We start from the raw sequence: 14,391 nt of genomic DNA, 5'->3' as shown, positions 1-14,391 counted from the left end.
ACCTCCCCGGGCAGCCCATTCCAGTGCTCAATCGCTCTTTCTGTGAAGTATTTTTGTCCTCATGTTTCTATCTTCAGGCCCTCCGTTTGCAAACTTTGATCTCATGAACATGTGAACTCTTGCAGTTTAGAAACAAATCTTTATATGTGTGTGTTTATGAAGAGTATTAATTGGAGAATTTTTAAGTACCATCTATAGCATTTTTTCCAAAGGCAAATGTGAAAGTGCATCAGTAGGTTTTCGATCACCTTTTCCTGTAAACTACAGTGTAACTGGCTGATTTGTAAATGATCTTCTCCTTACAGCTACGGAAACGTTTCTTTTTTGCTACATCCATGCAGTGGTACCAAGCTTTAAAATAATGTGTTGAGTGCTGCTGACCTGAATAAATCTGGATGATACGGTGTGTACCATAGTTGTAGCGCAGTCGCTGTGCAACTGGCATCTCCTGGAAATGACTGTATTTATTCAACGCCAGAAATATTTAAATTAAAGCACTCTTTTTCTGTTTCTGCTTCGTTTTTGTGCAGGGCAATCAGTTACTGAAATTGAAAGCAAGGAGTGTTACCTGCATGAGAGCATGCTACGCTAGTTGCTCAAATCGCAGTCTAAAGAGCTTTCTCTTGCAAATATCTCTACAAGCTTCTAGTTTTACTGCCATTTTATTCTTCACAAGACCAGGCTTAAACCACCTAGAACTGAGAATTGCTGTAAATACTGAGCACTTTCAAATCAGACAAAGAAAGGCCTGATCCTTTCCATGAGCTTTGGCTTACATCTGCTTCATTGGAATTGCTGCTTGGCACCTCCCTGGATCAGATTTTCAGCTGACGGCTGCTGTTTACAATTGTCCTATCGCAGCTTTTCACCTACATGGATGACATCCTGCCTTGCTATCTTCACAATGGCAGACCATAAACATAATAGCATCCTACGGGGATACAGCAGAATAACAACACATCACACTTCCTTTTTACTCACCAGCAACGTTTTACCATAAACCCCTAATCCCAGACAACATCTGAATAACAAATGAATGATCTGAATAGCATATGCTTAGAGGTAATGTGTTAACACAAATGAGACTAATACAAAGGTTATTCTCATAGATCTTTCAAAGCAGATAAAGTTTGCATGATGGAAACCTGAGTCTATTATTCTACAGCTTCTATTCTGCTGCCTGCAAATCACAACGGCACTCCGTTTGCTAGAAGTGCAAAGGACATGTTGAGAGTCGAAGAAACCAAACACAGTCTTAAAAAACTTAATTTTTCCGTCTTAAAGTCTGCCTTGTTGACAGTAACTCAGTGAATTAATGTGGTCTGTACACTGATATATTTTAAAATGGAGCTTTTTACACATGCAGTCATGAGACTAAAATATTGTGTATAGTATCTGGAAATAAGCAGATTAGAAATTTCTACTCATATTCTAGTGTCAGTTTAAATTAGACCCCAGAATGGCAACGTGTAGTATTGCAATGCAAGCAACAATGAATACTTTATCTCGATTCGATATCTATATGTAGTATATTTTTGTGTATATGCACGCACACAAATACAAGAATTACCTGTCATAATAAACTCTAAAACTCTAGAAGCGTTCAGGTGCTTTAATTCAGGCTAAGTTCCTACCCTCAAGTGAACATCATAAGACTTAATTATCACAAAACTTGCATTATATAAACTTTGATATGTTTCTATAGTCCATATTAACGCATCTCATATAAATATATTTCCCTCCCTCTGTCTCTACATCTATATTTTTAAATGAATGCAGAGTTGACATCATGTTTGCCTTTGGAGCATACGTTTACCATAACATTTCCCTAGTACTTAATCCCAATCTATAAAATAAACATGACACAAGTCAGGAAAGCAGCAAATTGTTGTTACGGGTTTATGACAAAGGCCTCTTTTGCTTAAGAAAAGTTCTGAGGAAGCCATAAGTGAACTCAGATTTACCTAAAAATCAGACACCCTGCCAAACCTTTATCTAAGAGCCAGTTGCCATTCCTTCTCCAAAGCTCATTCTTTTTTTCGGGCCACACCTGAAAAGAAGCGGAGCACGCAGCAGGTAGCAGCGCCAGAAGGAGGCACTTACCTCAATTTGACCGGCATCCAGCTTGCACCAGGCTCCTTTTCTGAAAGAGTTCTTGTCAGGATCCCAAGCTGCTGAGGTTGTTCGCTCCCAGCAGCGCCCTGCCCATGACTGGCCCCGAGCAGCCCCGGCAGGGCCCTGGAGAGAGGAGCGGGGCTGCGCTCTCCTCGCTGCCGGCAGCTCCGCCGAGGCTGCGGCTCCTTTCGGCTCAGTTAGTTCTGGATTGTTCGGCTAAATGGCAGCCACGCTTCCTTCTATTCTTTCCCAACTTAGTTTTCCTGCCTCCAGTGGTGCTTTTTCCTTTCTTTGGACTATAAATAGGCCTGTCACAACACAGCCTATAGCAGTAAGGAAGGCAGGAAATGCATTTAAACAAAGGAAAGGTCTTAGGGGGTTTTGCCCTCCCCTGCCAATATAAGTAAGAATTTGATAGGGATTGGTCTGCAGACACAGGTCTCTTTGCATGAGGGAAACACTTGTTCAAAAACATGTTAGGATGTCATCTTTTGTACTCCACCAAAAAAAAAAAAAAAAAAAAAAAAAAAAAAAAAAAAAAAAAAAAAGAGACAGTAGCAATAGGCCTTAGTCTCTTGAGTAATTATTACTTCCATAAAGGAGTTCATTATGGTGAAATATTTTAATTTCTTTGGGACTGGAGAGTTGGAAAAAGGATTTTTTTTTTTTTTTTTGGCTTAGAAAAGAGGACAAATTTGGCTAACACGCTTTAAGAAGACAAAATGCGTCTCACAGGATGTGTAAATCTTCCATGGTTAAGAATGACGTTTAAAGTTTAGGAATCTTCATTTTGTCTGAGTACTCTCTTCCTCAGTGGAACTTATCCTGCAGGCTAGAAGTGTTTAAGCAAACTAAATGTGCTTCCATGCAGGGAATCAGAATTGCTGTGCATGTATTCAATGAAGATGGCTGGGCAGCTATGGCTCTCAGATAGCAACTATGTTGAAATCCTCAAATATGTTCCATGAATTAATTTGAGAAAAAGAACTTTTTTTTTTTTTTTTTTTTTAAACCAGAACCCCCAATTTAATTATTTTCAGCTTAGTGGTTTCAAAGATACATACCAAGCTTCCAAGAGTCTCTCAAGCTTGAAAAAAGAAATTATCAATTTTCACATTATCCTCAGTTAAGACGGGAATATAGTGTGGTATTGATCTGTCTCTATCTTCTTGCCCTATCCCTACATTTTCTGTTGTCAAGGGTACATGCCTTGCCTTCACTTTATACAAATTAAGAAAATCTCTGTAAAAAACCCCTTTCTGCTGCTTTTTACATTGGTAGTTTTATGTCAGAATTGCTGTGTGTTTACTGAGGACCCTAATGCATGGTTTGGGGTTGGTGTTTATTTTAGTGGGAAGGTAGAGACTTGAAAGATAGCTGTTGCCAGGTGGATGAAGAATCTTTCTTCTCTTTAAGATTTATATCTGAAGTATACATGAAGGGTCACGCTGAAAGTGGTGAGAGTTAAGCACCCGTGGCACTTAAGGAATTTGAAGAACATTAAATCTTTTGTTTCAGACATGTTGTAGGCAGGGATCATGACTTAGCCAGTACGGTGTTTTATATATGAACTAGTCAATCTGGGTTAACCTTAGGTACACTACATGATGCCAGTGCAGTTTATATAAGAGAGAGCTTTGCAAAGATCCTGTCTGCCATGACAAGAATGTGGCTGTCTATGAAAAACAAAAAGAGACGTAGAAGTGGTGTGTGAATAAACATTGTTGTTGATTTTTTGAGAATTAATACTAACTCAAGACCAAGGTGTTCCTTGAAAGTGTTTTTTAAAATACAGTTAAACCAAAATGGAATGCTCCAAGCAAAACTCCTTTCAAAATCAATAATTTAATTTATAGAAGGACCTGAAAGTTACGATATTTATGGTACTTTTTTCTTGTGTTAATTATCATATTTAGGAGACAGGTAGAAAGCCTTTGGAAGATGGTGATCTTTGCAGATCATGTCCTACAAATCTAGAAAGATAATTCTTTGTAGTGATCAAATACTGATTTCAGCTGAAACATGGAACCAGATTTTGCTTAAAAGACTCTGTCATGGAGATGATTGAAGGCCAGCTGCAGTCTTTTTGGCTCTTTTGGACCACAGACCGAGGCTGAAGGACTGGCAATGTCTAAAAGTTGACTGAGCAGCTGTGGAATAAGCCTTACTAACTCTATTTCTGCAAAGTTCATCTCCACAGTATAACAGCACTGAAATGCAAAGCTGCTTAGCAGTAATAAACTTGCACATACCTTTATTCAGATGTAGTTTAGTTGAAACCTTAAATCCTCTCAATGAGTTACTACTGGTTACAGACTTGAATTTGCATGACACGTGCTCTGTGTGCTGTCAGCACCAAGCAGTGCCAGAGCCCTGGAGAGGCTTAGTCTGGAATAGCTGCTTGCCTTGTGTCAGCACCGTGCCAGCAGAGCCCAATTGCACAAGCCTGCTTGCACTGATTTTGCTGGTAGCCTTTCTTTCAAAACCACACACATATTTTCTCAGTGTCATTCAAAACATCACTAAACATTAAAAATAGATCGCAAGGTTAAAGCAGAATTACTCTCTTCAGTCATTCTGACTTTGCACACCAGGAAAAAAATCTCACCGTGTGTGCAAACTTCCTCAGTCCCACTTTACCATTTCAGTCGTGAGGAGGGTCTGTCCTGAAAGAGATCTTCAGAGTTTTCACTAGAGACTGTCTCCTGGGAATCGATCAGGTGGTTGGTGGAGCCACAAGGGAGCTTGGAGCAGGGTGAGAAATGGTTGCCTAGGGCAGAATGCTTGCCAAGTGCAGTGAATTTTCCCCATGTCAAAGCTGAAGAGATGTATTTTCTCCAACAGTCTCATTTTTACTCATCCTTATGCATTAGTCTCTAGGATGAACAATGACTGCATGAGCAATTACAGGGTAACACTGTGGTGCCCAGAACTTTTGGGGATGTGCTTGGTCCCCTGGAATTCAAAGCATCTCATTTACATTCCGTGCCCTGCAAACACATGCATGTGTGCATGTGTTACAGACATAAACAAACTCTTTCTTTTCAGTGAGTTCCTCTGCAGATGCAGGTTCTTCAAAGTAAAGAGAATTGTGAATTCCTCACCACAGAAAATTTAAGACTGAGCTATTACATGGCAGCATGACAAAAGCACTGCTTTTTGCTGAACACCTCAGAGGGGCTTTGCGCAAATAATATTGATTTCTGCCACTGAGCCACAAAACATGAATTTAGAAGCATTGGGGGTGCTCTCCCCTCGCCACTCCACCTCCCCCATAGCCGATTGCTGTGTTAGTTTTAACTCTGCACCTGGCTTTTAACAATTAGAATGCTTTTAACAATTAGAACTCCCATGAAAGTTGAATATGGAAGTTTTTTTAGTACAGCTTCCAAAATAAAAAGCTGAACTACCTGAACCTTCTCCTCTGCTCTTATGCCGCCCCTCCCTTGGGCCGCTGAGCAGCGTTGTGTAATGCCACTCTTCCCACTGACATCAGTGGGAATGGGTTTGACATCGATTCAGCATGAGCAGGGAAGCACACTTTAGTGCCTGTAATTCATTAAGTAGCTTGAATTCCTTTTTTTTTTTGTTATTTGTGCCACTCTTACCTCCTCAGTTGTCTCCTTCTTGCCTTCACATTTTTTTACCTCGTGGAATATGTTGCAAGAAATGGCAAAACTTTTCCTGGTAAAACTATAAAGAGGAAGAAACAAAGAAATAGTTTTTATCTTCTGTAGCTGCTGTTTAGTCTACCTGACTTAACACCATGGAAATCACTTGTCTCAGTAATACTGAGTAAATTATAAGCACTTTCCTCTTGATTTCTGATTCTGTTAAACACAGATGGTCTCTCTGGACTGCAGTACAGGCTGTGGGCCAGATCCCCAGCTTCTACAAACTGGGGTTGCTTCATCAGCTTCAGTGGAGTGACACCGATTTGAGCTGAGGAAGCCTGCCAATTGGTTTTAATGTATCTGTGCCAATTCACAGCAGCTGAGGAGCTGTGAGTTTAAGAACCTTTCTAATTGTAGTTTGTGCTCATTGTATAGATTTATTGGTTTTCTTCCCTCTGCCACTCAAGCAAATCATCAAAATATAGACACAGCCCAAAAGATCTGCTGCTTATAGCCATGGGGCAAGGTGAAGAACTGTTCCTGGTGATCTTAAAAAAACCACAGGTCAGACTCAGGCTGTGTGTCAACATACAAGTAGAAGACTGATTGTCTGCCCAGTGTGTTTGTGACCTCAGGAGTTTAGCATAGCTTGGGGGCTGTAATCCCTTATGCCATAACCTATCTGTCTGTGCTTTTGACTGGTTGTGTGTATTAAAGAAAGAGCAATAATACATTTTACAGCTAATGCATCCCTGGCAAAAATACTTCCTACAGGAATCGGTCAACTTTTTCATCATTGCTAGAAGCTGTGTATACATAATTTTACTTATCCTCAGAGTCAGATATAGATTAGGGAAGAAAATATTTTAAAATGGCTAAAATCTTTCTGCTTTTTGTTTGGGTTATGGAATTAGGTTCTTATTTACGCTAGTTTCACTCAGTTACAATTCATTGACCAAGATGAGTTACTTCCCCCATGTCTGTATGAATTTATTCTCCTGTGGTTTCCTTTGCCACTCTGCCAAGAGGAATAACCAAATGCTGACCAGAATTTCAAGATGTTGATTTCCTGCATCTGCCAGAACAGGGGAGATAGGTTAAATTAAGTTGTGCTAAATGTCTTTGTGCGGGTTTATGGAAAGACTGCAGCCCAAGTCTCTCTGCTGCCATTTGCAGTAGGGCAGCCTCTTCTAAGTGGCTTTTTGGGGTATTGATATGCAGTTCTTTGTCGGAGACCGAGTCATGCTGACAAACTTGTGCTCTTCTGCTAGAATGGTGGGTTGAACACCAGAAATCCTACCAGAACACGCGTGAGGAGCGGAGGTGACTAATCTGCCTGCCACAAGGTGACATTTCTTCAGTGCCAGATCTCTCTCACTTGCACCTGTCTTTAGAGCAGCTGATTGCTGCAGTCTCCTCTTCTAAAGGAAGAGGAAGAGCTGCTCCACCGGGATTCCCATCAGGTGCTGTGACAGCTGTCACCTCCTGGCTGGTCCTGCCTGGCCATCATTCGGCCCTTGCAAGCCCCCGGTGGCGGGGACGGGACTAGTGGCACATAGAGTCCCAAATAATGAGGTTTATTCAGTGACATCGAGGATCGCACTGGGTATCTATTTTGTTATGTTGGGAAGATGAGTGTCTCTTCCTTTTTTTATTTAGGAACCGTTCCAGAGCAGTTAATGCTTTCCCTGTCTCCTTGTCTTGCATGTATGAGCTAGATTTACATGAGCTAGAGCAGCTGTTCTCAGCCCGGGGTAGGAATTTTGTCATGCAGGGAGATTAAACAGTTTGTTTTTCATCCATCAGGAAGAGCCCTCAGAGTGTAAGTCAGCTGGACTTGTTAGGTGACAACTTCTACCTTAGGCTGTTTCAATAATAGCCATTGTTACACTTAATTGCTCTGCGGGAAACTTTCAACTTCAAGCATGGTTTTTTGTTTTTTTTTTTTTAATGCTGATTTCGGGCTCCGGCTTCTCATTCCAGCTATGCTCTTCTTTTCCCGTTTCTCCCCTTGCAGAAACACAAATTCTCTCTTCTTGGAGCTGTTTCCTAAGGCCACTGTTTGCCTCTGGCAGCTGGGGCTTTTCTTAACCCTCCTTCAAGGAGAGGAGCGCGGCACGGCAGGAGCTGCGCTGACCTCTAGTGACAGGTCAGGAGGACAGAAAGCATCTTTGCTGCTCAAATCCGCGAGCAGCAGCTTCCCCCCGAGCGTCCCCCTTTCCTGCAGTGCTCAGCCCAAACAAATCGTAAGGGCTTAATCTCTCCTACTGTATCTCCAAGCCTTTATAATGTTTGCTTAAATTTCCGTCCAGTTGTGGAACAGCTGGTGTCGGACTCAGATCTTCTGCTGGCTGTGCAACGGCAGAATTCTATTAACTTTTATTAATACCCATTAATTATAAAATGAGCAAATTTTGCAAGCTGATGATACTCCATTCCATTTATGATCCTACAATAAAATTATTTATATGAAGATAACGTAACCCTCAAAACCCAGAGTTTAAAAATCTTGTTTTGACTTTTACAATTTGCCTTTTAATTACATTTCAGTCCATGTGTCTTGTTGCCAACGGGGAGTTGGAAGGGCTCAGTGAGATTCTACTTGTTATGAAACACTGTGAAAAAGTATATAATTAGCAAATGTCTATAGGGCTGCTAGATCTCTTTCAAAAGGTTTTAGAGACTTCGTGCCTCATAATTTTAAATCGTTTTAATTTTTAAAATTTTGAAGTGTTAGAAAATCGCTTATAAACTGGGAGCAGATTTACTCCCTGTGTGAGTCACTGAAGTCAGTTGAGTGCACCAAAAATAGAGTTGCACCAAAATCAGGTGGGACAATCTTCATATTAGCAGATACTGCCAACTGCACCTGTACAGAAGAATGAAGAGATGACAGTGGAAGCCACAGGAACTGAACCCGAGGCATTGGAAGTATAAGGGAATCAAAGCGTGAGAGTGATGCTGCAGGCACCTTTTGTTTGGCCTGCCCTAGGAGATCGGTAGATCCTGTGCAAGAGGCTCTTGTTTGAGGTCCTTGCCCTTGAGTCCTGCATGCTCCTGGGTCTCTAGGACCTACTTTGAGTTAGGTGTTTAGGCAGAGAAAGTACCCCCAGTGTTAGATTCTCCTGGACTATTGTCCTTGGGGTTCACATTTGCAAGTGTTTTGTTAGGTGTCATACGTGGTAGATGTAATGTTTTTAGCAAACACTCAAACATAAACTGAATTTTACTGGATGAGGTAAGGGCCATTTTGGCTAAAAATAGTTATTGCTGCCTTCTGGTGGAATAACCCAACACTCGAACTATTACCAGATGTGAAATTAAAATACACATCTGAATGCACTATGCACTCAGCAGTGAAACCCTCAAAAGCTCCCTGTCATCTGCTTTGGTTTATATCCAGTGTGCAACAATCAGAACCAACATCACAATCGGTAATACAGCTAATGTAGTTCCTTTTTTTTCTTAGCAGCCTAAGAGAATTTAAAAATAATTATTCTTTAAAAAAAAAAAAGTCTAATCATGAGCAAATGGGAGTGAAAATTCTGTGTTCATTCAGCTCACTGTTGTGTAAGGCAAAGGATTTCCCTTTCCTGTCTTATTTTTGAAACTTCCTTATTCTATGTTTGCTGTTCAGCTCAGTTTGGTGATGCTGCAAGGCGAAGAACTTTGCTAAAGGCATGTTTGAAGTTTCTTGGTTATGGTAAAAGAAGGACAAAGATGTCACCTCTCCCTGGGTACTTTTGTTACTTGGTGGTGGTGGCTTCTATTCCTGCGAGGGATCACTGTGAGGGAAATGATTGGTTTACCTTGGTGGAAGGTTTTTTCTAAGTACCGGATAGTAGCTATCAATTTCACCACATGTCAAATCTCTATTTAGAGACTGAAAACTACTTTCATGGCCTCCAATGCCAGTGAACAGGAAGGATGGGATACATGAGATGCTGAGGCTTTGGATCATGAGCGAATGACAGGATGTACTGGAGGTAAAATAGCAAAAGAGGGACTTCAGTGAAGAGAGCTCCAGGAAAGGAGTATCAAATGGAACAGAAAGTGGGGGATGCCCGTGTGGCCAAAGCCGAGCTGGACGGCTGCCTGCAGCAAGAAGGACAGGTGTGTCACAGCCTGAGAATGGTGCCCACTCAGAGTTACAGGGACTGCCCTGATAACAGTAAAGTTTCATCCAGTTTTAGTTGAAAACAAACAATGTCCTGCTGGGGATTTTGGAACAGGTCCTGCCCACTCTTCCGGGCAGTTAATGCCTGGATGAGAAGTGGCAGAAATCGAACTTTTAATGTGAAAGGAATAAAAAATCTGCTTAGCTGCACTCAAAACTCTTCTGCCAGAGACATTCCTCATTAAACACACATGGTGGGATTTTTATTTTTTTTTTTGAAAGAGCTTGGCACAGCCTTTTCCCTGCTCCCACTGGAATCCATGTAGGTGCCACAGGTTTCAGTGGGAGGAGAGCTAAATCAATATGGAGTGCTTTGGAAAAATACAGCTCAGAATGGATCCTGGCAGCCTGAGTAGATAGGGATTGGAGGTGATGCTGAAATTGTCACGTAGAAATTTTCCATGCTGGCTAGCATTATCCCCTCCATCCTCCTTGGTTCAGAGCTAATGGAAAGCAGTGTGTGGCAAAGCATGACTTGAGGGGGAGGGAAAGTCAGCGCTGAATAAACTAAGAATACCCTAATTTCCTCCCTCTTCTGTGTCTTTTGTCAGAACAAAAATTGCAGAACTTCCTTTCTTCCTGAGGTTGCTACTTAACTCTTCAAGAACACAAGGGTTAATTGCAAGCAACAGCACTTTGTGCATACTGCTCTTTTTGGATGGGATTCCCCTGACGTGGGCTGGGCAGGCTGGTGCTCTCTTCTCTCCAAAGTGCACCTGGCACACGCTCAGGTGTGGGAGAAGTAGGGGAGGAGGTCATGTTCCTTCTGTCCCATTACCCATCTCCCACAAGGCAGCAGAGGCTGCTGTGCTGGGTCACAGCCTGGTCTCATGGAAAAACATAGCTTGGAAGGGACCTCTGGAGGCCCCAAATGCAATCCCCTACCTTGGGCAAGGCAAACTTCAGGGAGGTTTCTCAGCTGCTGAGGCACAGTAGTAATTTCTCCAGTCTAGAGGGGAAAGAGCAAAGTGATCACAGGCCTCAGAGATCTGTGGGACAAAATATGCAGCCTGAAGATCGTCAGAATATCTATCTGGTGATCCAGTGGTCTTGAAGGAAACCTGACACAGCTGACAGCCTGCATTTCTTTGGTTTATGTCACTCTTTCCCCATCAGGTAGTAAAATCTCTTATTAATAATCCTGTTTCATTACATGTTCTCTTGTTGGCACACGGGCCAAGTGGTAGAGGTTGGCGAGGAGCAGTGTGGTGTTTGGGTTCAAGATCTTGCACAGCTGTGTCAGCTCGGGAGGTGGTGCCCCAGCTGGGTCCAGATTTTCCAGTCCTTCTGTTATGTGAGGTTATTCCCGCCGCTGAAAGTAGTGACAGTGGCCAGTCCTGTAGCAGTCACTGACTCTCAAGGTGACATTGTCACTCACTGAGAAACCTTCAGCAAGTGGCTGATTTTCCTCATCCCCTCAGTTATTTTGCTTTTCTTTTGGACGCAGCACATTCAGCTTCTCTAGGTAAATTTCAGATCTCCTGATAGAAAAAGTTATACAAGTACCAAATAATCACAGAATTACAGAAGCAATCAGTTTAAAAAAGACTTCTGAGATCATTGAGTCCAAGCTGTGATTAAACACCACCATGTGAACTGGACCACGGCACTCAGTGCCACATCCAATCTTTCCTTAAAAACCTCCAGGGGTACTGACTACACCAGTCATGGTCTCAGAAATGAACAGTAGCCTCTGTTACACACAAACATTCACCCCTCCTTTGCTTGAATGGCTCCTTAATAACTCCCCATGCCTGCCTGGTGCTAAAAGAGGCCCCAGCAAGCACAAACTGCCCTTCGAAGTGGGTGGCGTTGTTAAAAGAACAATACTGTAGTGTCTTCTGGCGGCAGCAGCGGGGTTCCTGAGTTTGCTGTACGCTTTGAAGGAATGCACTGTGGTTTAATTGCTGCCCAGATCAGGCCTGTGACATGCTCTAATTGGGTCTGTCACCTTTCTTTTTGAGGAATTAAGAAAGTGCCAAAGCCAGGAGGCCCTCTCCTGCCAAACTCAGATTCAACCCCCACGAGGGCAACAATCAGTGTGAGCTAATATGTCACGACGACTCCTTTGGTGCCTTTAGCATTTTAGGACTTCTCTTAGTCAGGAATTTACTTGAGTATGTCAGTTGCCACTGACTAGCTGAATATTTGTCATGACTCTGAGTTCTGTCTCTTGGATCCAAATGATCTGTCCAGTTTGTGAGAGGTTTTCCCCCAAGGAATGTTAGTGTTCGATTTAATAGTTTTAACACTGGCTAATTTTTTCACTGAATAGCATCCCAGCGTGAAAGTATCTGTTCATATCAAGTGTCTTTCTAGCTGAAATGCACGTAACTCCAGTTCTGTAGTAACTTCATTCTTATTAACACAGCAGCATTAAAAGGGAACTAGCAGAACTCAGTTCTACAGTGTCAGCAATTTTATTTTTTGTAGCAAGGAAATGTCTGCCTGCAAAAGGATTGACTTTTTTTAGAGGATCCATATGGATGTATAAAGTATTGGTGCCATTAAGTATAAATTGTAATCAGTTCCAGATTCTGCTGTACTCAGAAACTTGAATCATGGAATTGTACGTGGTGGTTTCTGTATTTTGAAGGCTCTCACCTAAACCGCAGCTCTTGTAACAACTAAAATGGCTACACCCATGGTGTCCAACCCCTTGTCTTAATCATGTTGAGAAAATGTTTGCTTAACTATGAATCAAAATTGTATTCCTAAGCCCTGCAGCTTTTCAGGTGAAATGACAGAACCAGCCTTGTTACACTGGGGCAAAGTAGGTGGGCTCCAGAGGCTGAATTTCACTTAATTCCTTCAATTGTGGTTCCTTTGTCAAAGCATTTCTGAAGGCCAGGAGCCAGGCAATGTGGAATACTCAGCACTGGGATGTAAGTGGGATTTAGGCTGCTTGGTCTGCTTTTGGCTCCCTGCGTGTCCTTTAAGGCATATCAGAGGTACAAAGAGATGGAAGGGAAAGGCACAAGCATGCACAAAGTCTGCTGCCTGCTTACACAGTGTCTGTGATTGATAGAAGTGTGTGGCTGTAATGAGGACACGGCCATTGAACCACCAGAATGTTTCAAGCTTCATTCAGGGCTTGGGTCAACTCCTGCCCTCTTGAATTGGGTAGGGGAGATGGCAGATGGCTGGACACACCAAACTGTTTTTTGTGAATCGCTGCCAACAGAAACTGATAGGCCAAGAGATGCTTTAGGTTTGCTGGGGGAATTGTTTTCTATGGAACCAGAGCCAGCATAAGCCATCACTCTGAACCTACTGGTAGCTCTCAATGCTGTGACCAATTTCAACCACGTCTATAAGGCAAACTAGTGCAAAAGGCCAGCACAAGCTGAGGTCTGTGAACTTTGATGAACAGCTAGAGACAAATGACCCAACTAATCCTCCCTGCTGAGAGCACGGACAACATTTAGTTTTGGCAGCAGTTGTGCCAATGCACTTGCATCTGTCAGCCTGTTGTGGCACTCACGCCCGCAAATGGGTGCTACCTGTGTGTGAATAGACGGAGTACTGGGATGCTGAACATCTGAGGCTGGGGTGAGAGCTGCAGTGGTGGTTTGGGGCCTAGGCTGTCTTACAGAGATGGACACAGCTGGTTACTGAAGCAGGAGGAGGTGGGAGTCAGGAGAGCACTGTCTTGTCTGTGAATTTTCACGGTGGCTGAAAGCAGCCCAGGGCTCATCCTGAACCCAGTGAAAGGTTGTAAACTGTGACCTTGCCCTTTATCAAGATTGTAGGATTAACCTCAAGCAGGACAACTAAGAGCTCTTTAGTTACAGCATTCACTGATAAGACTAGATCTTCTTTCCTTCTTCCTTAACCACAGCAGGTAAGAAAGAATTGTTTTTGTGTGTGTAATTATAGACCAGCTCTAGTGTTTGTAATCTACCTCCTTCTGATTGGAAGAGTGACAGGCCCTCCACCCTCTCCCACCTAATTCTAGAAAAGTCAGTGGAGTTGGGCACCCCACAGAGAATCTCTTCTCTAAAGTTCCCTCCTTCCAGAGTTTTACTGAGAATGTTTTCCTGCATTTAAAAGTATCTCCACTAGTCCTAGCGTCAGGTTCCAGCAGACAGAAGGGTCTGGGGAAGGACAGATGTTACTGCACACTTACAGTCACATGGACTTTAGTAAGATGTACTGCAGTGTGCAGAACTGAAAGGAATACAACTTATGACATTTTTGGTTCAGTGGCTGACTGGAATATTGGAAAATTATTCAGAACTGAAACAAGTTTGGTGTTTTTTTTTTTTTTTTTTTTTGTTTGGTTGGGGTTTTTTTGTTTTTTTTTTTTTTTTTTGGTTTTTTTTTTGTGAAATGAGAAATAATAACCTAATGTTTGGACAATTGGATTGAATTTGACTCACTTTTAAAAATTATAAGTTATCCTTCTTTTAATGCAGGGTAGATCTAAAGGACACAGCAAAACATTTCATTTGAAAAATATGAAAAGGACCTGTTTCAGGATTT

The 14,391-nt window shown here is 42.2% G+C and overlaps 1 protein-coding gene across 2 annotated transcripts in view; it reads right to left on the bottom strand.

The window, feature by feature from the left end:
* The window catches only part of RASGRP3 (RAS guanyl releasing protein 3), a 58,911-nt gene extending 56,601 nt beyond the window's left edge, over positions 1–2,310 (bottom strand). The window contains exon 1 of one of the 2 annotated variants that reach the window (XM_058419962.1): positions 2,104–2,310. The gene's annotated coding sequence lies outside the window, so the exon portion shown is untranslated. The remainder of the gene's footprint in view (positions 1–2,103) is intronic. The other variant, XM_058419960.1, reaches the window with a different exon arrangement.
* Between the last annotated feature and the right edge of the window lie 12,081 nt (positions 2,311–14,391).

This window comes from Hirundo rustica, chromosome 3 (genome assembly GCF_015227805.2).
Source record: "Hirundo rustica isolate bHirRus1 chromosome 3, bHirRus1.pri.v3, whole genome shotgun sequence".
Classification (NCBI taxonomy): domain Eukaryota; kingdom Metazoa; phylum Chordata; class Aves; order Passeriformes; family Hirundinidae; genus Hirundo; species Hirundo rustica.
The sequence above is the reverse complement of the archived record's forward strand: the minus strand, read 5'-3'. Positions and strand labels throughout refer to the sequence as shown.